Source organism: Python bivittatus, unplaced genomic scaffold (genome assembly GCF_059951505.1).
Source record: "Python bivittatus isolate LINGU-HERP-01145 unplaced genomic scaffold, Pbiv_v1 ctg000850_np1212, whole genome shotgun sequence".
Classification (NCBI taxonomy): Eukaryota; Metazoa; Chordata; class Lepidosauria; order Squamata; family Pythonidae; genus Python; species Python bivittatus.
In genome coordinates, this window is record NW_028277112.1 from 64,350,333 (window position 1) to 64,375,867 (window position 25,535).

Sequence of the window (25,535 nt, forward strand, 5' to 3'; positions counted from 1 at the left end):
TTCCTTGAGCCCAGCGACCCTCAACCAAGCCCAGAGTTACAAAGTGAGAGTGGCCAACGCTCATTGAGGACTTGGATCTCAGTGAATTCTACTCATTAGAGCAGTGTTTCTCAACCTTAGCAACTTTAAGATATGTGGATTACAACTCCCAGAATTCCCCAGCCAGCAGGGCTGGCTGGGGAATTCTGGGAGTTGAAGTCCACATATCTTAAAGTTGCTAAGGTTGAGAAACACTGCATTAGAGAATTACACCCAAGAGATGTATGCAGCCTAATTCCAGCCACATATATGCTATGGCTTTTACTCTCATTATGGGATGTAGCAAGGAGTGCAGCCTTAAAAAACCCTCCCTTGTGTATAGAACTTTACAGATTCCAGATGAGATCATAATCTTCCCATGGTTTCCTATTGCTTCTTCTACCTTTGGTCTACTCACAAGATGAAGACCCACATAGATATAAAAATTAAAATTTTTAAAATTTAATTTTTAATTTATATATATATATATATATATAGAGAGAGAGAGAGAGAGAGAGGGAGGGAGGGAAAGGCAGAAGGGCTGCAGAATGTGCTGATTTTGTAGCATGGAAAGCCATCCATCCAGAAACCCAATAAAGAGTTCTACAACAGGAATGGGCAGCTTCAGGTCCCAGAAGTCTGTTTTGGTGGAACCCTCAATACTGGGGCTGAAAACCCTCATTTGATTTTCTCCCAGTTTTAGGCAAGATGCTCATAAAAACTAGTGTAAATCTTAAAATGGGTTTAACATGGTTAAAAGAAAAAAAAAATCTTCCCAAAAGGTGGAAAATGGAAAATGTTGACTCTTGGCTCTTCCTGATAGCCATGTTGATGTACTTTCCTCCCATCTGTGAAATGGAAAGACAGATGTCAATATAAAAAGCTTCACTTTCTCAGTTTATCTTTTGCAGCTTGGTAACATTTCTGTCCACATACAATATAATGCAGGGTAGTTTCAGGATAGCAATTGGTGGTCTCTCTTTCCCCTGCCCCCAGCTTTACTTAGTAGCAAGAAAACTACTGCCTTCCACCTCTCTGAAAATGAGGCAGGGTGGGGTGAGACGTTCAAGCCACCCTTTCTTATTTACTTAATTTTGCCTTACTTTGCTACTGGACTTGAAGATCGGTTTACTTTGGCCCAGAATGAAGGCTCCTACCACAGGGACCTACAGCCTCTGGACTAACCGGATCTACATGATACATGGGGAATAGGCAGCCTGCCTCTCTGCTCAATCTTCTCCTCCAGGTCTGGCCTGTGAAAAAGCATATCCATGTGTGGAGTGAGCTTCTCTCCACCAGCCAACCCTGGGAAGTTCTGCTGCTGGAATAGCCATTTCTCCTTCTCCAGGGACTGGAAATCATGCCATTTTTTAAAAAAAGTGATTTCCACCCCCAAGGAAAGGAAGGTGCCAAAATGAAATCAACTGCTACTACATGATTTGGGGGAGGGAGGGAAACTGTCTGGCTAAAGTCTTTGAGGACTTTCCATGGCTCTTAGTGGGGTGGGGCTTCTTTTCCTTGTCTTAGCCAGAAGATCAGGATGTTCAGCCTGCAATGCGTGATGGCCACGAAGCTGCCAGTGATGGCAACAGGAAGCAAGCTCATTGGCCACATTAAAAGGCAAGCATCCAATAGGGAGGTGTGCTCTGAAGCTACTCCTTTCCACTACAGGTAGTTCTCATTTAGCGACTGCCTCATGCAGTGACTGTTTGCAGTTATGACAGTGATGAAAAAGTAACTTTGCAACCAAACCTCACATTTACAACCTTTGCAGATCTGTAAAGCAAAAGAAAGCTGTAGTAAGCTTGTAAGCACAATCGTGGTTTCACTTAGTGACCACTTTGCTTAATGGCCGAGTTATCAGTCCCAATTGTGGTCACTAAATGAGCACTATCTGTATTTCGCTCAATTCCTGTGATAACAGGAAAAAAGGTTGCTGGACAGAGTACTGCCTTCTGGGATTTTTTTTTTCTTTTCCCCCCTTTCCTCTCCTCCCCTCTTTCCTATCCCCTCTTTCCTTCCTGTGCAGCACCCCAAGGAGCCCATTTTATGTCCAGTGCCAATCCATTGAAGAAAACAATTAAGCCCCTTTGCCCAAAGTGACATAACCCGTCAATCAGTTCATGGGCCCAATTAGTGCTGAGGTCCACAAAAACAGCTAGGTATGTTTCTGCCTACCAAAGGGAATATTGGCCTTCCAGTAGACTTGCACTTGGTTTGGCAGGATGTCAATATTCCCATGTCTGACTCCTCCCATACCAATGGATATATTGCACTTACTGTCTTGATTCTGGCCTACGTTCATGCTGGCCTGAGAATATCCTGTCCAGACTGAGACAGTTTGGCAATAGTTTGCACGTTATTCAGTCCAGACCAAAGGCTTTCATGGCCTCCTGTTGTTGTACCCTCCCCTCTCCCCTCCCTCAAACAAATTCCGTACAAAGCAGTGGCCAATCGTTTTCATCCCTGTGGATGGGACCGTCTAGGCATACATACTTGCTGGTAGAATGAAAATATAATGGATATTACCCCTTATGGACTAAGCTGGAAAGTTATTATCTATTTTCTTTGCAATCATGACAAGTGCTTGGAACATCATATAGCAAAAAAGGTGTCTTATTTCCAGGAGTACAAGCGGTGAGAAATCTTTGGGCCCTCTTGGGACGGAAATTGAGTTTTGATCATGAGACTCATGAAAGTCTTTGGAAAAATTCTACTTTGAAAATTTGGTGGTAAATCATTTTATTGAAAAGCTTGGGTGTGTAAACTGGGATTACGACTTTAAATCAACTACTATATAATGACTATTTTAAGGATTTTTCTTGACTTCAAATTGAATTTGGTCTTTCCAATTCACAACAGTGGAGGTATCTTCAACTTAAGCACATTCTAATGGATCAATACACACACACACACACACACACACACACAATTGTATTCATATATACACAATTAAATGCATCAAAATGCAGATACATCCAGACACAGCCTGCAGGTTTTCTAAATCCTTTCTTACTATCCTCTTTCTCTGTAATATCTTTTAGAGCCACCTTTACTATGTGTTAAAATAATACAATGGCTATAACTATTGTTTTGTAAACAGAAGGTTGCTGGTTTGAAACCTAGCAGAAGTGAGTTTTTTTTTTTTTTAAAGGCACATTTTTCCCCTGAGCTTTCTCTTTGTCCTGTGATTAAAAAAGAAAGAAAGAAATTCCAGTACAACACAATTTTACCATTTTCCCAATCATCTGAAGTTAAAGGGTTTCCTCCCCCAGCTCCCAAACAGACCATAGGTCATTTGACCATATATCAGTGTTCCTTCCCCTTCTGTACAAGGAGGAAAATGAGTGATTGAGGGGCTGAAGTGATGTGTGGTATCCTAGATGGGAGAATTTGGCGAGCTGAAGGTGAGCTCACTTTCAGGGTAAAAATTCTCCATTCTTTCTGTAAATATCTAATTAATTCCCGATTAGTAGGGTATAGTTCTGAATAATTCCATACAGGATGGTGCTACACTCCATGCACCATTCCAAGAGATTGTATTCCGGTTAATTCAGCCATTCTGGGGCTGCAGATTTATGAACGCTCATTTGGAAGTTAGCCCCACTGACTTCCATAGGATTTTCTATTGAGCAGATTTCTATAGGACTGAGCTATTACTACTGAATAAATACACAGACTCTTTAGAATAATCGCATGCAGACTTACTTCTTCAAAGTCATACTGAATTCAATAGATTTCATTTGCAGATCCATTCATATATAACTGAAGGCTGCATGCAGTTCTGTCTATGCTTACTGAGAATAAATTCTGCTGAATTCTCTGGTGCTTACTGTATTTCCCTATGAAGATGAACCGGACTGCACTCCTGGGGCATCAAGATATATTTATAATCTTTGTACTACACATACCAAAAGAACAAATATCCAGTGTTTGTACCCAGTGACTACAGAATAACTGGAAAATCCCCTTTAAAAAGTGAAAGCCTTGCAATTGGGCCAAGAAAAGAAGATAATGTTATCGTTTTAAAGGTAGGGGAGAAAAACCAAACAAATTACTGCCCTGTAATTATTGGCTGAACAGCAGGGTTTCCGCAAGTCTGGTTGAAAAGGACGAAATTAAGACCTTCCTTTGTTAGCAGTGCCAAAAATGGCTTCCTCTATCACAATTATTCAAGATAAGAATTGCACCTCTCTGTGTGTATGTATGTATGTGTGTGTGTGTGTGTATATAAATGTGTATGTATGTATGTATATAAATGTGTGTGTGTATGTGTGTGTATGCCATACATGCATATATACATATTCTAGATTTGATCCCATGTTTAGAGAATTTTAAAACAATAGCAGAGTATCTCCAATATCTTGGAGGCCAACTTCTGGGGACAGCAGCCAATTAATTGCATGGCCTGAAGAATCACATGCGTAGCAAATCCTCCATTGCACAGAGCTAAGAGAAAGCCAGAACTTTTTTCAAGAAATAGGAAAGGAGGAGAAGAGATGAAATAAAATATGAAAAACAGAATTAAATGACTTTTAAAAGTCTCAATGGTAGGTACAAGAATAGGCCTCAACCCTAGAATAAGCTTTGTTGGACTTTGAAACTGGTTTTCCTTCAGATATTCAACCAGTTGCCCTTTCCCCAAGAAAATTATACACCTCTTTTATTCCTTGGGTGGGGTTTTTTGTTTTGATATTTGCATATTTGTTTCTTTTTCAATTAAACTTTATTATTTTTATTCGTTATCAAGCTTAAATACTTTTTAAAAATTTATTTAGAGCAAATTCTAGTTTCTCCTGCATATGGGGAAGTGGGGAGGGGCAACACAAGAGCTTTAATAAAAGAGATAGATCAGATTAGATAGATAGATAGATAGATAGATAGATAGATAGATAGATAGATAGATAGATAGATGATAGAGAGAAAGAGAGATCACAGTATATAAACTTGTGGGTCTAAGGTGGACTACTGTTTGGATGGAAGACAGCCCATAGACTCCATGAATTCCCGAGTTATATCATGGAATAAAAATGAAGTATAAATGTGTTTGGGGATGCTAGTTTTACACTCAAAGGTCTTCTAATATGCCTGTGATTGAAGCATTAGGTTACCCCTTACAGGACACATTTAGAGCTTTTCTGAAGACTTGTCCTCTGAGATCTTAAAGTTGCAGGATTTTGCTTTTAAATAATTCTCTGAGGCAAAAAACTGTTGTTGTTGTTACTGATTCCCACACTTTAAGTGTGTCAATCCAGGTTTAAGAGACAAAACTGGAGTTATTCTGGCTGAGGAGAATGAGAACCTGGAAAAAATGGGAAGAAAATGAAAAAATACTGGAGATAAAAAATATGAAAAAAAAATTGAAAAACCCTACAGTTTGTTTTAGAAAACATTTCCGCATTCGTAAAGGGTAACCTAATTTTCCTTTCCTTTCCTTTCCTTTCCTTTCCTTTCCTTTCCTTTCCTTTCCTTTCCTTTCCTTTCCTTTCCTTTCCTTTCCTTTCCTTTCCTTTCCTTTCCCTTCCCTTCCCTTCCCTTCCCTTCCCTTCCCTTCCCTTCCCTTCCATACATCTCACCTTAGACCTCATACCTTATGACCCAACTTTTTAATGCCTTCAATGTTTTGACACTATTCATGAAGCCAGACTTGGCTCTAGAGCTGTGTTTCTCCACCTCAGAAACTTTACGATGTGTGGACCAACTCCCAGAACTCCCCAGCCAGCATGATGCTCTAGAGCAGTGTTGTCCAAACTTGGCCACTTTAAGATGAGTGGACTTCAACTCCCAGAATTCCCCAGCCAGTTGAAGTCCACTCATCTTAAAGTGGCCAAGTTTGGACAACACTGCTCTAGAGTATCATCACTGAGGCTACATTAGAAAGGTACATCTCTCTCATTATACTGCACTTTAATGGTTTCATTGCTTATCTGACACCACTATAAGGAAAGACAGGGAGCAAGTTGTGCAAGCACTGGAAGTTGCTTTCCCTTTCTCCCCAGTGTGGCAATCCACTCCATGTTCCAAGTCTCCCTCCTCAGTGAAACTTGGGGAGAGAAGAAAGGTAGTCTGGTACGCCAACAATACAGGGCTATACCCGGTAGGTCAAACTTAGCCATACCTGGGCTGGGCAATCTGCTGGCCCAAAGTTTCTTGGATCTCTTTCCACCCCTTTTATCAGTAGTGACCAGAGGAAACATCTCTATTTTCTCCTGTGCTTTGAAGTACCATGTGTTAGAGTGTATGCGCACCTTCTCCCCAGGAACTAATCAGAGTGTGAGCATATGCGTTGCCTGACTGTGTTGGTCTAATTAGGGTGGGTATACGTGTTGTTGCCTCGGCACGTATATTTCTGCTCTGTCCTTCTGTGTAGTTTTTCGCATATGTGTTTACTGCAAAATATAGGAGTATATTTTGGATATGCTCTGCCCTAGTCATGTGACCAGGGGGGCGGGGACTTCAAATGGAAGATTCCAAGCCATTGCTTACCAGCATCTCCCAAAGGGATGAAGGGGGGGGGTTACAATGTTTTACTCCATGGTCCCCAGCCAGATCTGGCCAGTTTCTGAAGCTGACATTGCTTTAGCTGGCTTTTTCTGCCATACTAACTATAGTCTCATTTTTTTCTGTTTCTGGAGAGTTATCCTGCTGATCAACAGACAGGCTCCTAACTCCTTTACATGAATTTTTTTCCTCACATTTCTCAGGTTAGAAAGAGTAAAAATGGCACAGTGAGGAAAAAATGAAAAGGTAATATAAGCTATAATGGAAGCAATCTATTACAAATCATAGATGCTGTATCTAATTACTTTGGAAGGACTGAACTGGGTATATCTAGTTCTACTTAAGAAACATCTCTGAATTAAGTATATCACCACTAAAAAGAGAGAAAACTCCCAACTCCCCATAAAACGCTGATCCAGCCACATGTATGTTGAGGCTTCCTTGAATTTGCAGCTCTCAGCTGCTGAGTCTTGCCTTTGTCCACCAAAATGGTTAGAATGACACATGATTTTATTATTGTGTATTTGTTGCACTTGTATCCGACTTTTTCTCCAGGGAAGCAAGCCTGCATATATGGAGGTCTCTTCTCCACGGATTTGATTCCCCCCCACAACAATTAGGATGGACTGAGAGGGGGTGGTTGGCCTGAAGTCACAACTGAAGGAACTTGAATCTGGATCTCCCCAGTATCCTTCATCATCAGGTAAAAACTCTCCATCTAGTTTGGCTCAGAATCTAAAGATAACAAGGGCAATACCATACAATTCTCCACTTTGTCTAGCCATTTAGCAATACAACCAACCTCCTTATGCCCAAAGGCTCACCTTGCTGAACATGTCTATAGCTCTGGTCTGGTCAGCATCCTTATACTTCCTCCCCACTGGTGCTTCTTCTGGGTGCCATTTTCGTTTTGCTGTGTCTTTTAGTCTGTGGACTCTCTGGAGCCAGTCAGAAGGAAGGCGAGTGAGGCCAAGGGCAGCAAAAGCAAAGAATTAACACAGCACCAAAAGGTATCATCTACCAGAGGAGAGACTTGCAGTAAACAGTAAGCAGACCTGTGCTCAGAACAAGAATAAAGAAACCCAGGGAAACCCAGGACACACTTTGAAATACTAACCAAATGATGCTCCTGTGCTCCTGGTTCCAGGGCTATCTGTAGGTAAGCTCAAAAGAGTCAATATCCTGCCACAACTGCAGCAGCCATCTTGATGTTTTTCACCTCCCCACCCCCACCCTGGGGACACCTCTCTCTGGCTTTATCGATAAAATCTTACATCTGTTGTACATGTACATATCATACTCATAACTCTGCAGTGCCACGATTAACAATAGTTACTATCATGACTTACATGGAAGTCCTGATCTTCTCTTATTTTTTTTCTCTATCTACACGGGTGGAACTCCATTTATGACTTCCCATTTGGAGAACCACTTTGTTTGTTTATCTCTATCAACCTGCAACGTGATTGAAACTTCCAATGGGAAAGAAATTAAACACTCTTTAATTGCATTTTGAAGCTATGGTAAGTGCCTGTGTTGCAACCTGGAGATTTTTTTAGGAGGGAATGTTTTAATTATAAAATTGCATTTCATTGTGTGATGAAGTACTCTGTGAAGCAGTCATATGAAGGAAATGCAGATACACTAAAGAAAGCCCCATGAATTCAGCTAACAGTGGTCTTTTTATGTACTTCTTTTCATAGTCCTTGTTTAATGTGAATTGGACTATAACCTTTGCTGTGGTTTGTTTCATTGGTTTGCTTGCTTGCACACTTTCTAAAGATGGGCACTAATGATTCATGGCCATTTTTGCAGCCATGTTGGCCCCAAAATACAGCACTTCTGGTGAGCCAATTCCTTAATTTAATTGTCTTTCTCTGCTCCTCATGGATATGTCAGGACCAGCTGACTTCCAGATTTGGCCAGGTTGCCCTACTTTGCCGAGTACCCACTGGTCTCTTGGTATCCCAAGAGTCCTACAAACTCATACCAGTCAGAAATGATTAGTGGGTTTGGACACTGTTGATGACAGCAGCCATTTTGATCTGCCAAGGCTGTGGGTAAAAAACACAGAGATCTTCTCCTGCCCAAAACTTCAGACTGCTGGAAATCTTTAGCCCTCTGAATAAGCATGGAGAAGAAGATTCATTGACTGAGGGTACTAGATGAATCCATACTATTTATCACATAACTAAGTTTTTTCAGTTAGGGACCCTATGTTTTCTGTTGCTATCCCAAGACTTGCTAGATGCTAGATATATTCCACTTTTTGTTTCTATTTTTCAGTAAAAGGACTTAAGCCATGAAGCATTTTTTGAAACACACATTTGTAATTTGTACTGTCGTCTCCCATTATTGGCGTTAAGAAATCTTGAACTTCAGATGTATATATACTTATTGAACAGAAGCCATCATGCAATTAAAGGCCACTGGCATTTGCTATATATTAATGACTTTGGAGGAGAAAGGCAGTGTTTAATGCCAGAGAAGTACCATGCTTGGGAGACCATGCATTCATCTGCAATAGGAAGTAGGGTTGGGGGAAAATAATTCTATTCACATAGCAATGCAACTTTATCTAATTTTACTTATTTTTAATCAGTGCACTCAACCAAAATTTAACTACTCTTTGAAATCACACTTTTTGGAATTTTGCAATTCCATTGCAGTCAACATGAATTTGTGAAAAGTTTCTACCAAATGTTTATTTTCATGAGTAAATTTTAAGGCATTATATTGAATATAATTGCTTTCAAAATCTGTCTGCATTAGGCAACATAGCAAACAAAATGTGTAAGTTTGGAAAATATAGACAAAAGTATATTCATTTTAATGGAAAACTAAAAAGAAATCTTAAAATAGTGCAAGAACGGGATGACCGTATGAGAAAACACAATGTGAGAAACAGAGAGAAACTGAAACTGGCAGATTCACCAAAAAATGAGCAACAAAAGAACCACAAATTGACAGGTTTAGCCATCTGTAATAAGAACTCCACAAGAACAAGTTTGGTGTAGTGGTGAAGGCACTAGGCTAGAAACCAGGAGATCATGAGTTCTAGTCCTGCCTTAGACACAAAGCCATCTGGGTGATTTAGGGCCAGTCCCTCTCTCTCGGCCATAAGAAGGAGGAAATGGCATAACACTTCCAAAAAACCTTGCCAAGAAAACCGTACGGACTAGTCCAGGCGGTTGCCAGGAGTAAAAACTGACTCAAAGGCACCAACGTCCCCCACTCCCAAAAAAAAGACACGAGGAAGAGCCCTCAGTAGAGAAAGGGGCAGTAGGTGTAGTTGGTAATGCCCTAAAAAAGGCCTATGGGGAAGGGAAAAGACAAGTAAAGGCTTTAAGGCTTTGACAGAACAGAAGAACAACAATTTTCAGGGACCCATTAAGATACACCCCAAACTTTCCCAAAGAGAGAATTTCTTTGAGAAGAAGAGCCAAATCATTGAAGAGCCTTAAGCACAAAACCAGCTGGGCGACCTTGGGCCAATCCCTTTCTCTCAGCTCTAGGAAGGAGGCAACGGCAAACCCCTTCTGATACCTTGCCAAGAAAACCACAGGGACTAATAGTCCAGGCGGTCACCGACTTGAAGGCACAGGATGATGATGATGATGATGATGATGATGATGATGATGATGATGATGATGATGATCATCATCATCATCATCATCATCATCATCATCATCATCATCACCAGTGAGGCACTACCTTGATGTGGTTGTGAGGCTTGCATGCTCTGAGGAGGATGAGAGCTTTGCCAGAGGGTCAACCATATTGGACAGGCCTCATCAGAGGAGCCAGACAAAGAGTGTCTCTCCCATAAACAATATGGTGAGATGTAATTTACAGAAACCCATACCAGATCGGTCATCGCCTGGGTCAATATGTGGATTACAGGACTCAGGACTATTGGTTGAGCAACCAGGACCAGCAGCTGCAGGACTACTGGAAGAAAAGTTGTTTACCCATTGCAAATATATGAAAACTGAAAACAAAGAAATAATGATCTGCTATTACAAATCAAGTCCAACAAGAAGAGGATATCTAAAAAGAATGCACCACTTCTAGAAAGAACAGCATCCAGAATCAGAAACAACAGAACAGAGGCTAGCAGATCAATGTTGATTTACAATGTGAAATAAAGTATTCACAGAAGTAGAATTGGAAGAACTACAAAGGTCTACCCAGGGCAAAAAAATCCAAGCCTTGCCAGAAGTAGCTCAGACTGCAGAGGGAAACCAGGGGGAGTCAGCAGTAGAGGAAGCCAGTATAGCTATTGAATTGTTTTCATTCCCAAACCAGGCACCCTCTCCTCTGCCTTCTCCTCAGAAAGAACAAAGCCCTCTAACGAAAAAACAAGAGGAATTGAAACAAAGAATAACTGAGTATCTAGAACAGCACAAAAAGAACAGAATACGGTTGCCTGCATTGAAGCTTGTTACAAAGAAACAGCTAGCACAAGTATTAAAAGATGCCAATACTGTAATATCAAATGTTAGCACCAGCTCACTGAAAGAAACAAACCAACTAATGTACAGCATGGCTGCAGTTATAACTGAATGCCCTGGATGCAAAATCAACAAACAAGAAAAAAAGCCAAACACTGCACCACCAAAATGGAAGATCAGGTTGGACAATAAGATCAGCATGCTCAGATCAGATGCAAGCAAGCTAGAACAAATGAAAGAAAAGAAGCTGAAGAACAAGAAGACCAAAGAATACCTGATCAAGAAATATCGCCTAGAAACAAGGAAGATCAAGGAAGCACTGGAAATAATAAAGCAGCAGATAACAGCCATAGCCAAGAAGTTCAGCAGATACAAAACTCGAATTGCACAATATAGGCAGAATCTCCAATTTCAGTCAACTCAGAAACATTTCTACCAATCCATCAATGAAGAGGCTGCAGTGAACCAGTCAATACCTGACAAAGAAATAAGTGCAGTTCTGGATGCACATATAGGACAACTCAAAGAAATACAGCAAGAATGCAGTTTGGATAAAGGAGGTGAATAAGAATAAAAAAGAAGCTGAAATGAGAACAACAGAAACGGTGGAGAAAAGGGCAAGGAAGATCAAGAATCGGTCAGCACCAGGCGAAGATGAACTGCATGGTTTTTGGCTGAAACATCTGACTGCTCTGCACCCACTCATTGCCAAGCAGTTTAACAACATACTGCAAGGTGGTGAAATTGAAGATTGGTTAACATCTGGCAAAACCTACCTGATAATGAAAGATCCAACAAGAGGGGCAGCACCAGGCAACTACAGGCCAATTACCTGCTTACTAACAATTTCAACAACTATTTCAGTCCGTTCAAAGGATAGTGCTAGTTTTAGTTGTATGGCTGCCCATCTCACAAAAGTGATTCTGGGTGGTGTTTTAGTTTAGTTTTAGGTTTGTTTGTTTTTAATTTTTTAGTTTTAGTTCAGGCTTTAGTGCTCTGAAAGACAACATTTCATCAACACTTCTGGTGAATAGAAACTATTTCTTGGGACTCAGGTGGTGCAGGTGTCTGCAGAAGACGGCAAATGACAACGCGTGAGTCATGGCATCTTGACGCAGATGACATAGTTTATGTACTTGCATCAGATGTCATGACATCATTATGCAATTCCGCCATTTGTGTACCACCTCCTCCTTCAAAAAGAGTTATTCATCATGTCCTAAATCCAACCATACATACCCATGCTCATCTATTCAAATAAGCCAGAACATGTTGCTTTTTTCAACATGCTGAACACATCTGGTCCTCATTTTTACTATGTGTATTCGGTCTTGCTTCCCCAAGCCACATATTTTATTTCACAGTGACTGAGATTATCCTCTTATTCAAAATGTTTGGTTTCTCTCGAGTTTCTGCTCAAAATCATACACCATTATCATGCAAATGCATGTTGAAGTTCTTGCCAGAAGAAGCAGGGCAAGTTGAGGAATAGGGTGGGAGCTGAAATGGAGTGGGAAAGGGGGGGGGGGGATAGAAAGAGAGAGATGGATCTGCATTGCCTGGATGAAGGTATCATGGAACTAAGGAACATCTTAAGGTACTCAAAAGATTGCCTTCCCCAACCAATATCTTAAGATCAGCTAGGGAGCATTTCTGCAATAATAATAATAATAATAATAACAACAACAACAACTACTACTACTACTACTACTACTTTTACTACTACTACTACAGAATCAGTCTGGTTTATGCCTGTTTCCTTCTGTGCTTTTCTACTCTTTATTTCTTTCCAACCCAAAGGATGTTGGGAAGAAATTACGTAAAGGGGATTGAGGCTGACTGACTATCCATCTGTCCATTGGTCAGCCAGACAACTGCCTGAGAACCAGAACAAAAAGGGACCACATTTGTTGTGGCAGGAGAATCCCACGGGACAATGATCAAATTCTCCATTCTAAGCCCCCCTCCCCTGGTCATGTGACTCAGAGTGAAGCTGCTATTAACAGGGCAGAAAGACTTTCAGTAGATATGCTCTGCATTTGAATTGACTTGAATTTTAATTTTTATAATTACTACTTTTAGGCACTGTTGATGTCATTGTGATGGTTTTATTTAAGTTTGTTTTAACTGTTCTGTTGTGAATGGCTATAGGCTTCTACAGGAGAAGATTACTGAGACCCCATTGTCATCATCATTCCCGTCTTCCTTTTCCTAAGTAAGCGAGCCTCTTTGCACAAACTTACTGTGAAGAAAGAAGTGGGTTGGAAAACCCTGGACCAAGAATGCTGGAAAATGAACTTCCATAATCAGAATATTTAATAATAAAGTGATATATTCATGCAGAGGGAGGGAAAAAACAATCACCCCATACTTGATTGTGCAGAGCGCTTAATTCTTTCCACCACATCCTTCTGGCTAAGAAGTCAATTTAAGTTCACAGATAATAAAACAAAAGACTCATTTTTCTATAGTATCTCATCAAAGCTTAGTCAGCAGACAAGCTCTTGATTGACAAAGCAAGGGAAAATGTCAGCAATTAAAGGGGCAACAAATATTATTTATCCCATTATATGATAATGATTTTTTTTTTTTTTTAAGTTAATAGGATTTCTGAGGGGTGGGACATCTTACAAGTAGCCTTTTTCTTTCTTTAAAGTGTGGACTCCTAACTCCCTGTTAAGTCTGTGATAATAATGAACTGATGAAAAATGAAATAAGGGATAACTAACTGGAGCCCTCAAGCCACTTTGGTGTAGTGAGTAAAGGCACCAGGCTGGATACCAGGAGACTGTGACTTCTAGTCCCACCTTAGGCACAAAACCAGCTGAGAGACCTTGAGCCAGTCAGTTTCTCTCAGCCCTAGGAAAAAAAGGCAAGGGCAAACCACTTCTAAAAATGTAGCCAAGAAAACTGCAGGCACTAGTCCAGGTGGTCATCAGGAGTCAACACTGACTTGAAGGTACCAAAGCAAAACAAAACATCTGGTACTATTAAAAAAGGAGCTGAAAGGTTGGACACATGTTTTGCATGCTAAAGTCCCACAGATGGTACTTACGTCTCTCAATCTGGTGAAGAAAAACTCCCTGGCTGAAATGTTGCAAGCTTGAGATAGATGACCAAAGTGCTTCCAGAGATGATCCAAGACACCTTGATGCCTAACCCAACAGACATTACAAGAGGGTGGTATCCCCATTGGATTGAAACCCTGCTGATGATATAAGATTGGGGGACCAAAGCTGGAGAACATGCATCAGTGGAGAAATTGACTGTATATATTCACAGGAGAAGTCTAACCAAATTCAAGTCAAAATGGGTCCCTTACATACAATGCATTATGCATCAAGGCAAGCTAAGACATTTGGAGTACGGCTTTTGAAGAAAAAAGAGAAAGTGATTTAAAAACAACAGGAAGAAATGACTCAAATAGATATAAGCAATAGCCATTAAAGTTTAAAGCGACTTATAAATATCTAAGTAGTAGTTAGTGGTTGGGGAAAAAGAAGGGGAGAGAGTGCTATTAAATGCTTTTTTTTTTTTTACAATGTATTTTTTATTATACTGTATCTCACTTACTTCTCACAACTCTATTTTTGATCTTTTATTTTTGGACAATGCGTATGCAATAATACAATGAGGAATGGAGTGGAGTGGAGTACAGTAGAGTAGGAATATCCACCACCACCATCCCAACATCCAGAATTCCATGCAGAGAACTCAACACCAGAAACTGTCCATCTATCTCTGTGTTGTCTGCTGATTTGGCACTGGCTCCCCAGGCAGGATTTTCCTTATCTGGAGATCTCAGAGACTGAACTTTGGACTTATTGCCAATAGTATATGTTCACTACCCATATGTTGAAACTCTTTGGCAGCAAATAGTATCTTCCACCACATATAAGGTGTGCTAATGTGGGACAGCTGGCTTGGCACACATAGCTTTGCCTGCAACTTCTCATTGCCACTCTTTGTTGCCCACTGCGTGAGCTGGAAACTTCCACTTGACTCATGAGAGGGCCAGCCCTTGCAGCTTCTGATGTTCTTATCCAAAAACAAGCACGTCAACCAAGCGATCCTTCGGAATATTTGCATAACTGGCCTGGCTTACACATTTATCATGGTAGGACTTTCCATATGTGAATGTTTGCTCGCATTTTCTCCCCTTGTTTCCATAGGATCTGTAACAGGGGTTCTTTCTACGTGTTTGTTTTCTTTGTAACTGAATCCCCTTTGTAACTGCTTGAATACAAAGAGGAGGCCACCACCTGCATGTAACTGGCCCCATTAGCTAACTGTTCTTACTGTTGGGAATTCTTTTCTGAGGATTATTACTGCATGGGGCAAAACCTGGGCTTTTTTGGTCAGAAGTAGCATCATTCCTCCTAAATTTATTTTGAGTTTAAGTAGAGTTAAAGTCCGACTGCCACCACCTCAAAATCATAGGCTTTCTTATCCTGAAGGTATCTTGTCTTTTATTGATCCTTCTTCCGGCAGTATAGTATCTTAAGTGTGGTTGAGTGGGAGAAGGATAATTAGTTAGAAGAACAGTTCTTTATAAACAGTTGAAATACTGCATGAAGACATACTTATTTTGAAAAGTCCATCAGTGTCTTCTCTTGTCTATACTGATAATCTCCTTTTCCTTTCTTTTCTCTCTCTTTACTCTGCCCAGGGGTTAATGGTCCTCTCCTCACATTTCTCTCTCCCTTTCCTTACAGCCTTCTGCTCACTGTCCTTATCAGAAGGTGGTTAGTTAACCCTTTCCTTCCCTTCCAGTAATGCAGCAATCTATTCTTTCATTACCCTAAGGATGTCCAGAACAATTACATCCTGACCACATCATTTGTATCGGTTGTCACATCATATTCTGTCCCATCAAATATTTTGTAATTTTGTAATTAGCTGGAAATCTGGATTTGTTTTTATGTGCAACTTTCCCTAATATGCCTTTCAAAATAATTTTTCCCCAACATACATTTTAATGCAACCACTTTTAAAGCTTTTTTCTTTTCTTTTTTTGCATGTAGCTTCCTAAACCTATATAATATTACGTTGTAGTATATAGACACATGTTTCTCAACCTCAGCAACTTTAAGGAGTGTGGACTTCAATTCATGCTGGCTGGGGAATTCTGGGAGTTGAAGTCCATGCTTCTTAAAGTTGCTGAGGCTGAGAAACACTGATACAGACCTTTCTCAAGTGTTTGTTTATTGTACAATTTTTGAGCAAAAAATGAAGGACATTCAATTCCCTTTTGCCTGTACTTCCTGCAACATAATTCATTTTAGTAGAGCATTTTGCTCCTATAAAAGGCCATGGCAAACTTTTTATTTCTGTTCCTACTATTTACTTCCAATAATGGCTAAAGAGATCTTCCAAATTCAGAAGCATTTTTTTCAGGGTATCAGAAGCTGAGGGGACAAAAGGCAGCAGGAAGCTTACGAGAACCCAGGAAGCCCTGATCAACTAAAGATGCCAGCTCTATACTTAGTTTAATTTATCAAGATGTGCTTGTTTCTTTAGAGATGCATCACAACACTCCTTTGTACTTCCTGAACTGGCTGAACGTATCTTTGGATGAAAATCATCTGTATTCATGAATGGCTATTATTTCTTGCACAGAGGAGGCTGATATCTTCTCCTCGTCTAGAAATTATCAACTGAATTCAGCAGAATTTACTTATGAGTATACAGTGTAATACTTGGAAGCATTGACTGGGCAGGAAATTATGTATGCCCATGCACACGTGCAGATGCACACAAACGTGCACACTGAAGTCAGGAGGATGGAGGGATGGATGGAGCACCCACATGCAGGAAGTATTAGGGGCAAAGAATGGGGAAAATATCTACATTGAATAGAGATGCAAAACAGAGAGTATCTGAGAACTCTGGCAAATTCTCAGAATAATGCTTGGGTTCAACAAGTATATTTTATACTGAAAAAGAGAACAAGTATGTTTTCATATTGAAAAATAGCAACCACCATGGGATTTTTGGGTAGAATCAAAAGGCATCTTATCAGATCATCTATACGCAGTCATTCGTTGCTCACCTTTCCAACCCATTCTCTGCAAAGTACTTGACTTTATCTAGGAAGCTGTGCAAAACAACTCCGCTTCTGTAGGATTTGTGAATTCCATTTTTCTGAGCTTCAGTGAGACTTAGAGATGCAGCTGTGCTCAAAATGGTACTATGTTGGTGTGTTGTTATTATTTTAATAACACAATCGCCTGTTTCTTCTTGTATCAACGTAAAGCACTTAACACTTAGTGTTTCTTTGCAGTTTTCTCTTTGAACAAATGCTATGGCAGGGAAGATCTTAAAGAAGCTTGATTTATCTTCAGGCACACACACCATTTCCCTGTTTCATTTAAATGCAGTGTGATGCCATCCAAAGAAAGAGAAACCTGAATGACTTAAATCAATATTCTACTACATGCACAGGCTAGATAGCACAGCTAGATATCTCATGGTGACAGGCTAATCTCTTTCTTTATGAGGTTTCCATAAAACAAAATAAACATCTCTTTTATAAGAGACAGCTCCAAAAATTCTCCATCCATATGTCATCCTCGATAAGAAGTTGAGGTCCATCAAATTTTTTCTCAGGTTCATGTTTTCCATCCCAGATTCAGTTTGGCCCTGATCTATATCATTTTGAGTTTGTTTGGGTTTTTTTAAAGACATTTACACAAAAATTCTTAGGTATCTCTATGTGCTTATCACTGAATCCAGTATATGCATTTTGGTATCCAGTTTGATCCAACACAAATATACATGCATATACACACTTTCCATTACGTACATATTATTTTCACACGGATGTGCACTGTTGTGCAAGTACTTCCCTGGGCCTAAGCATTTTTTATTGGAATAGATCAGAATAAATGAGGATCTGCACATTTGAAAAAGTAACTTTCTTTTGGTTTAAAAATACAATGTCTTCTAAGGTTTCTTTAAAATATAAGCCAAACAAATGCTTACCTCATCCCACCCTGTAAGCCTTATACATGCCTATTTTTAGGTGAAAGGTGTAATAGTATGTCAGAATGACCTTGGGAGATAGGAGGAAGAGCCACAGACTAGGCAACAGTCAGATAAGAGGCAGCTAAGGCTGCAGAAGAAAATGGGGTGTGGTAAACATTTCAGAAGGGACCCTCCCTAGTTGCTTGGACTGTAAAGGCAAGGGAGAGAGAGATACTTTCACACTTGCTTGATTCTGTCAATGTAACCTTACAATAAAGTTAGAGCTAGTACTTCTGAGAATGCTTCTTGTCTGGAGTACCTCGCAAGACAGACAAAATGTGCATAACCAGATTACAACCTGACCTCCGATATCTAGAATGATGTAACCAATTTCAAGCCCAGGCCATGTAGATTTAAAAAAAAATAGTGTTTATGCTCGTTTACTCCTTATAATCAGATAACCATCAAAGGAAAACAAATGCATTCAGTCTGCAGTGTTCACAACCTTCTAGCTGTGCCTGTTAAAACTCTGCCCTCCATGATTTCTCCCAAAGTGTTGCCTATAGGGTAGTTAGCGATGAATCCAACTTCTACAGAACACAAGAAGGCACCAGGAATGATTCTGCGGCCACATAACTAGGAAAAAGGTAAAGAGCTAATAATGAGCATCATGAGGAGTTATAAAATGGGCAAGGAGGAAATAGCGTTGTGATCCCTCAGTCTTAAATAAAAATAGATAAAGAGGTCAGTCCATTCATTCATACTTGCATTTTTTTGTGATTAAAAGCCCAAGTAATTATATTAATTATATAAAATAGTTAACTATATTGCAAGATAAGGAGCTAATAGGGAAAAATGGTTAGCCTAGGAACTGGGATGGAGGCAAACTAAAGATAGTTTCATTACAATGAAACTTTCCAATGGAATCAGGAGTGTTTCATGGAAGATTAGTAAAATCTGTGATGGAGACCATGACAAAGAACCCCAACCCTACATATATGATGGGCTTCTTGTTGTTAGTAAAATAATATCATTTACATAAAAAAATTGTGCATGATAACAAATTTTATGTTAATATTGTACTGAAATCTCTCCTCTAATTACCTACATGTTTTCCCCCCACTCTGGGGAAAAAAAATCTGTTTTGATACCTCATCTCAGGCTACCTTAGAATTTATTTAGAATTTCTTTCAGGGATTTTTTTTTTTAAGTTGGCCTTATCCTTGCAATAAGATGAAGATGCTGTTCTTGTGTAGGAATGTGTGATTGTCTGTTGCACCATACTCCATTACGACCTCCAGTCTACCTACAGGTCTTGATCTTAAAAAAGATCAGGATTGTCCGAATCACTACACCATTTGGGATTTATCTGGAGCATGGAAATGAGGACAGCTGCAGAGCCCTGGAGAGATTATAGGGCAGTGAGATACAGAAAACTCATTCTGTAATTCTGGTAAGTACCCAAACCACCATGTCAGGAGGGGTTGAGAAAATGGTCAATATTTACTTTGCTTTGGAACAAACCAAGAAGAAACAAACAACCCTCAAAGCAACTTAGAGCAACAAACTGAGTAAGAATGGTAAAGGAAATGCAGAGGAAACTGTGAGTGTAGCAGCAATTCATTTTGGCTTTGGCCCTGGTGTGTACTATAGATGTATCTTGCAAGAACCGCCCCCGTTAGGCCTTTTTTGATTTGCGAAGAACTCCAATTAAAGATGTTTCTTTCTGAAGATGGAGAAAAACAGTACTACTGTGAATAGAGACCCCTAAAATTGTTTAAAGGTGTAAATGTCTTTCCACCTGTCAATAAACATACTCAGTTAAAAAACAGACTCACTCTCATGGGGAGAAAGAAAATCATTTTGCCAAATCCATGGAATCAGACTTGCTTGAAATGATTTCCTTGTAACCAGGAGATAAAGTATTAACTGAAACATAATCAAAGTGCAGCTACCCTTCCTTGTACGTGTGTATGCATATACACACACAGATATTCCCATCACACACACCCCACACACACACACACCCATCAAGACTGATTGCTTTGTAGGGAATAAACAGAAACATCCCTTTCTTATAATCAGTCTGCACTTCTTAGCTGACTCTTAGAGAAATCACAATCACTTTTCGTTGTCATGCCAAATATAGTACATGTTAGCAGAAAGGAAGGCTGGGGAAGAGAGACAGTGCTCTTTTTAAAGGAGAAACTCAGCGGAGTCATTTGGCTGCTCACAGAATAAAAATGAAGCAGTGAGGGGATATAAGAAGAGCAGGAGGAGAAACATCTCTCCCAGATTTCTGACCAGAAATGGTCTTCCTTCGAAATCATCTAGATCTCTTGAGCAAGAAAAGAATCCTATCAGCGAGTGCTAGAACAGCCTTTCTCAATAGTACTAGTTAGATACCTCTCTATAAAAAAGGGTTATATTCACTTCTTAGTTCCACTAAAGTGGGACAAGTTCAGTAACTCTCTCACTCTTTCATAACCCCACTCCCCCAACCTCCCACATTGTCCCAGCCCCCAGAATGGTGGCCCAACCATTCTCTCCCTAATCCATTGATAGAAGCCAAATGCCACATGGAGTGGCATTAACTGGACACAACTGGTGGTATCACAACTGAATTTTTTTAAACATATTTTGCATTTTGTCAGGCAGTCAGAAAAACAGGGTCATTGATGTTTACTGTAGTTCTTTATTTATGGTATCCTATGGCAGACTGCCTCCTTGTGGAAAGGCAGGGAACGACCAATCAGCTGTAAGTGCAAGAAAGCAATGGCATAGCGAGGGAGGAAGATTACTTTAGTCATACTTGACCCTAGAACAGTGTTTCTCAACCTTAGCAACTTTAAGATATGCGGACTTCAATTCCTAGAATTCCCCAGCCAGCATGGCTGGCTGGGGAATTCTGGGAGGTGAAGTCCACACATCTTCAAGTGGCCAAGGTTGAGAAACACTGCTCCAGCCCCTTTCTTCTGAGCTAGACCTTCAGTCTCCTTCTCTTGGCTTCTCTCCCTCTTGCCCTCCCAACCATGATTCACTCCAGCTGAATCCCAGTGCCCACGCTGGTAAATCTTCCAGTATCTGAACTATAAGGGATGGCGATGGGAATGGTAAAACTGTAAACTGGAGCCAGCAGTGCTAGGAAGAGTTTATTATCTCTTCCCCAAATCGGTTCCTCTATTTACCTATTATCTCCATTTCTCTGAGTTTCCTATTACCTTCATCTTGCACTTTAGCTATTTAGCTCCACAGCTTTCACCTTTCCTTCCTTGTACTGACATGCAAGCACTGGGTTGCATAAACCATTTAAGCTATCTGGACAAAGGAAGGGATAACAAGAACAATGTGCCTCACCCTCATCCTATGCTCATTAAAATGAAATCAACAGAGCCATGCAAATGGATAAACTATAGGTGGCTTGTCCATGAAAACAAGATTCGTCTGCTGGGTGAAGGAGGGAGAGACTGCAATTTGAGCAAAATTAAACTTATTTTCCTATGGAAATATCAGGCATGCAGACACACAGCAGGACTGGTTCCCACTGGGACTGTAGCAGTACAAACAGTTCTCCTAGGCAAATCCCTTTGATGTTTGCTAGCCAATTGTGAAAAGCAATCAGTCAAGGGCAAAACACCAGAATAATGTTATATACTGTCTGTGGTTGCACGACACACACTCGGTTAACTTCATCATGTTTTTTCAAGCCAATTTTTGCATTGTGTCCTGAACCTGTTTAGCCAGTCCCAATGAATGGCAATCAAGGGTGCCTTGCATCTCTCCTTTTCTCTCCCCCTCTTGTCTTTCTTCCTTGATCTGCACTTCAGACACTAATGTTTAGTACAAGTGTATATGGTCAGAGGGCATCCTTGGCAGTGGCCTCATTACAGATCTTTTCTAAAAAGAAAACAACAGTAGTGAGAAACTATGGGCAATGCTACCCTGCAGCCTAAATTGCTTGTCTCTCTGCTTAATCTAACTCAGAAATTCCAGTCCAAATTGCACGGGTTGGCAATTTGGGGTCAGGCTGGTGCTCAGTCTGGACTATGGTCAACACAAGACCTGATTGGTCATCCCCTGCTTCTTGCTCTTCCACCCATGCAGGGGAGGCAAATCTCACCAGCTGACTCCTGCATGGACTGGTCTAGCAATGTCTGCTTTTACCTTTTAGGAATTAGTCCATCCTCACTAGTCCCTGTGTCTTTCTGTTGTTTTCTCAGATGTTTGCACACTGGGATGTCTTCACCCCACTCTCCTATCGCCTTTGACACTTTCTTTATTCTTTTTCCCCCCTTATGGTGCCATTGTACGCTACATTAATCAAAGCACTTGGGAACAGGCTGTTCTTTGGTTCCTACATTCCTCTCTAAGTCCATGGAAATTGTAGCAAGAAAGGACGGATGGCTCAGCTTCATTTCAACAAAATAGCAATGTTCCTGCCTTGCAATTGGAAGATGTTTTTAAAAAATAATAAAGGGAAGAGAAGGGAAGGAAGGCTTTGCAGCACAGTGAGCTGGGGGTGGAAAAACAAGGGAAGCATGATGCATCCAGCTGGGGCAGAAACCAAAAGGGGGCCCACTGGGAGATGTAAGGATTGAATGGAGCCTGAGCTTCTAGGAATGAGGATAGTTCATTGACTTAATAGGTCATTGTTAGATTAACCACAAGATTATAAAAAAAACAGCAACTTCCAACCAGCCAAGAACATAACAGCCCAGCAACCCAGGATGAACTGGCCGTCCAGGACAATGACCAGCCACTGAATGGAAGGTAGTGTATCGGGCACTACAGCTAATTGGAGCTGAGGCTGGTACTAGAATGGAACGAAGGTCTGGATACCATCCGCTCTGAAGGGCTTAAGATGGTTCAGTTCAGAAAACAGCAATTTTGAATCAAAGCTGGAAAACACAGGCATGGGGTACATTTGCAATGGACTTGGGGTGGGGAGAGGACGGCATTATCCATTCCTCCCTTCAGGAAGTAGTGAGTGGCTCATACTGGTGAAAGGCCAAGCAGAAAGTGTGGGTCTGCCCTGTCAAATGTTGGCCAGCCAGTTCAGCCCCTATCCTCTTAAACCAGGGGAGAGAAAGGTGTTTTTTTTAATTGTGGTGGCATAGAAATATGTTTAATAAATAAAGTTTTTAAAAGTACACATTTCTGTCCCACTCACTCCAGTGATATCATTAGGTTACCAACCATGGCTCCAGCAGCCCTTGAGAAACAATGAAATAAAAGAAAAGAATAAGAAAAGAAATGTTTGTTTCATCTATAAAAGAGTTATCTGGCCCTCCCTTAGAGCTTTCATCTTATGAAAGCTTACTCAGCCTCAACTTATTCGGTACCTGGATAAGATGCCACCAGGGCTGTTAATTTTGCACGTAAGTCTTGAAGTCCTACAAAGACAGTTGTTGGGGTAGAATTCAGCATCCTATCAATCCAGGTTATTTCTGTTTTTAAAAGTGAGCCATTTTCTAATCTTTAAATCTTGGCAGCCATGTGCAATGTTGGGTAACCATATAGAGAATGTATGCATTTTTACAGAAAAAGCCTGCAAAATTTGGTGATCTCCTTGACTCAGGTCTGCTCTTCTGGCATCCATGGTGGTTCCCTGTGGACTTGCTACATCTGCTCTTTTAGTTGCCTGCCTTAGCAGAGTGATTGCTTTACAGAAGACCATCCTGGGTTAAACAGAGCCTGTTTGGAAGGCTGCCTCTTCCAATCCTCCTGGAAAACGTACAGAACTAAAAGAAAATCAGGGATATGGAAGAATTGTTGCCCACTACCATAAGATACATCTCTGTTGCAATGACAGCAATTATTTTGACATTTTATTTATACATATATCTTAGCAGAAGCCAGCAGTGCATATAAGTGTCCTCTTTTGTGTTTTTCCCCCTGGGGATGATGCATTTCCTTTTTTAGGAGTGGTATATACATGGCCATCTATGAGCGATGCAACAAAGTCTGCACCACAATTTGAATATCTGGCAGACTTTCATACATGGCTTATATATAGCTTGGTAGATCAAACAATTTAATAACTTTCATGGAAGGAACAGAAGGAGACCCTTCTTACAGGGTTATGTGTAAGCTCCAGATTTATAGTCTGGAAGATATAAGAGCATACAGATGTATTTATTCCATCTCTTTGAGTCTTCCATCATTGAGACTGTTTTTATGTGATAGCCTGATTATCGATAGATAGGTGAGTATAATTCATTACAGCTTTAGGGGAATGGGGCAGCTAGACCAAAATCCAATTTCTTTGCTAGCTTACTCCATCAAATACTCACCAAATCCAAAACACAATGTAAAAATATAAACATGTGCTTCTCCACTCAAAATAAGAGAAGCGAATTCAAGCATGCAAAGTAAAATGAAGATTAAGACTTTGAAACATCTTCACATTTTATCACAGTATATTAAAAATGCATATGAAGAATAAACAGAATGATTGCTATCTTTGCAGTCCAGCAGTTTCCACAAAATTATCAAAAGAGGCCACTTGATAAACAATCTTTCAGCATTTACCACCCAATAAATATTCAGTTTCACAGAAATTGAATTAAAAAGCTCATTCTTAAGGGAGAGTGGGTTAATCTCCTACTGCCAGTGTTTTAAATGTTGTGCTTGAGGAACACAAATGGTTTGGAATAATTTCTATACAGTAGATGGTTTTCATTTGCATTAAATGTGGGCTGAATCCAGGAAAATCCATCTTCATTTGATTTTCTTTGAATCAGTTTCTTACAGACCATTGACGTCCTTTAGCATTCCAGTTCAAGGTTGGAACCTCTTTTTAAGTTCAGAGATCTTTTGGAAGACTTCCTTGTTTTTCCCTGTTTGTGTATGTATATGTGTATGTGTATGTATATGTATGTGTGTATATATAAATAAATAAAATGTTGATGCTATCCATTTAATTGTGTCCGATTCTCAGCAATTCTATGGGCCAGCTCTCTCCACATTTTCCAATCTTGTATGGCTTCTTTCAGTTGTTTTATGCTCTGGTTGGTGTTGGCTTCGATGGTGTCCACCCACTTGTGGTGGCCTCATTTCCTTTTACTGCTGACCATTCCAAGCATAACTGCCTTAACATACATACATACATATATAATAGGATAATAACATATATAATTATAATAATTAATAATAATAATTGGCATAACATATGTGTTTGTGTGTGTATTATTTTTTTCAAAAGGAAGATAAAAACTAATACAAATGAATATAAAGTAAGAAAAAGAACATAAAAATAAAGAAATCAATGAGAAAGCTAAAAGTGAAAGGGGGGGAAGTAAAATAGAAAAGAAAGAAAAAAGATACAAAGAAGTGGCTTCTGATTTTCTTTACAGCAGTTATGAGTACAATTATCACTTTACATCTTACTCTGTTGTTGCAACATGACTCTCTTCTTTCTATAAACTATCCTGTCTAATCATCAAAGCCATAAATCATGTTCATTTTTTCCTGTTTTACACTATTGGTTTAAAACAGATAAAGGGGATAGTTATTTTGAAAGATTATTATTTGGTGAAAGGGCTTTTGAACAAATTGGAATTAAAATAGGCAAATGAACTGGACCTTTGTGGGAAT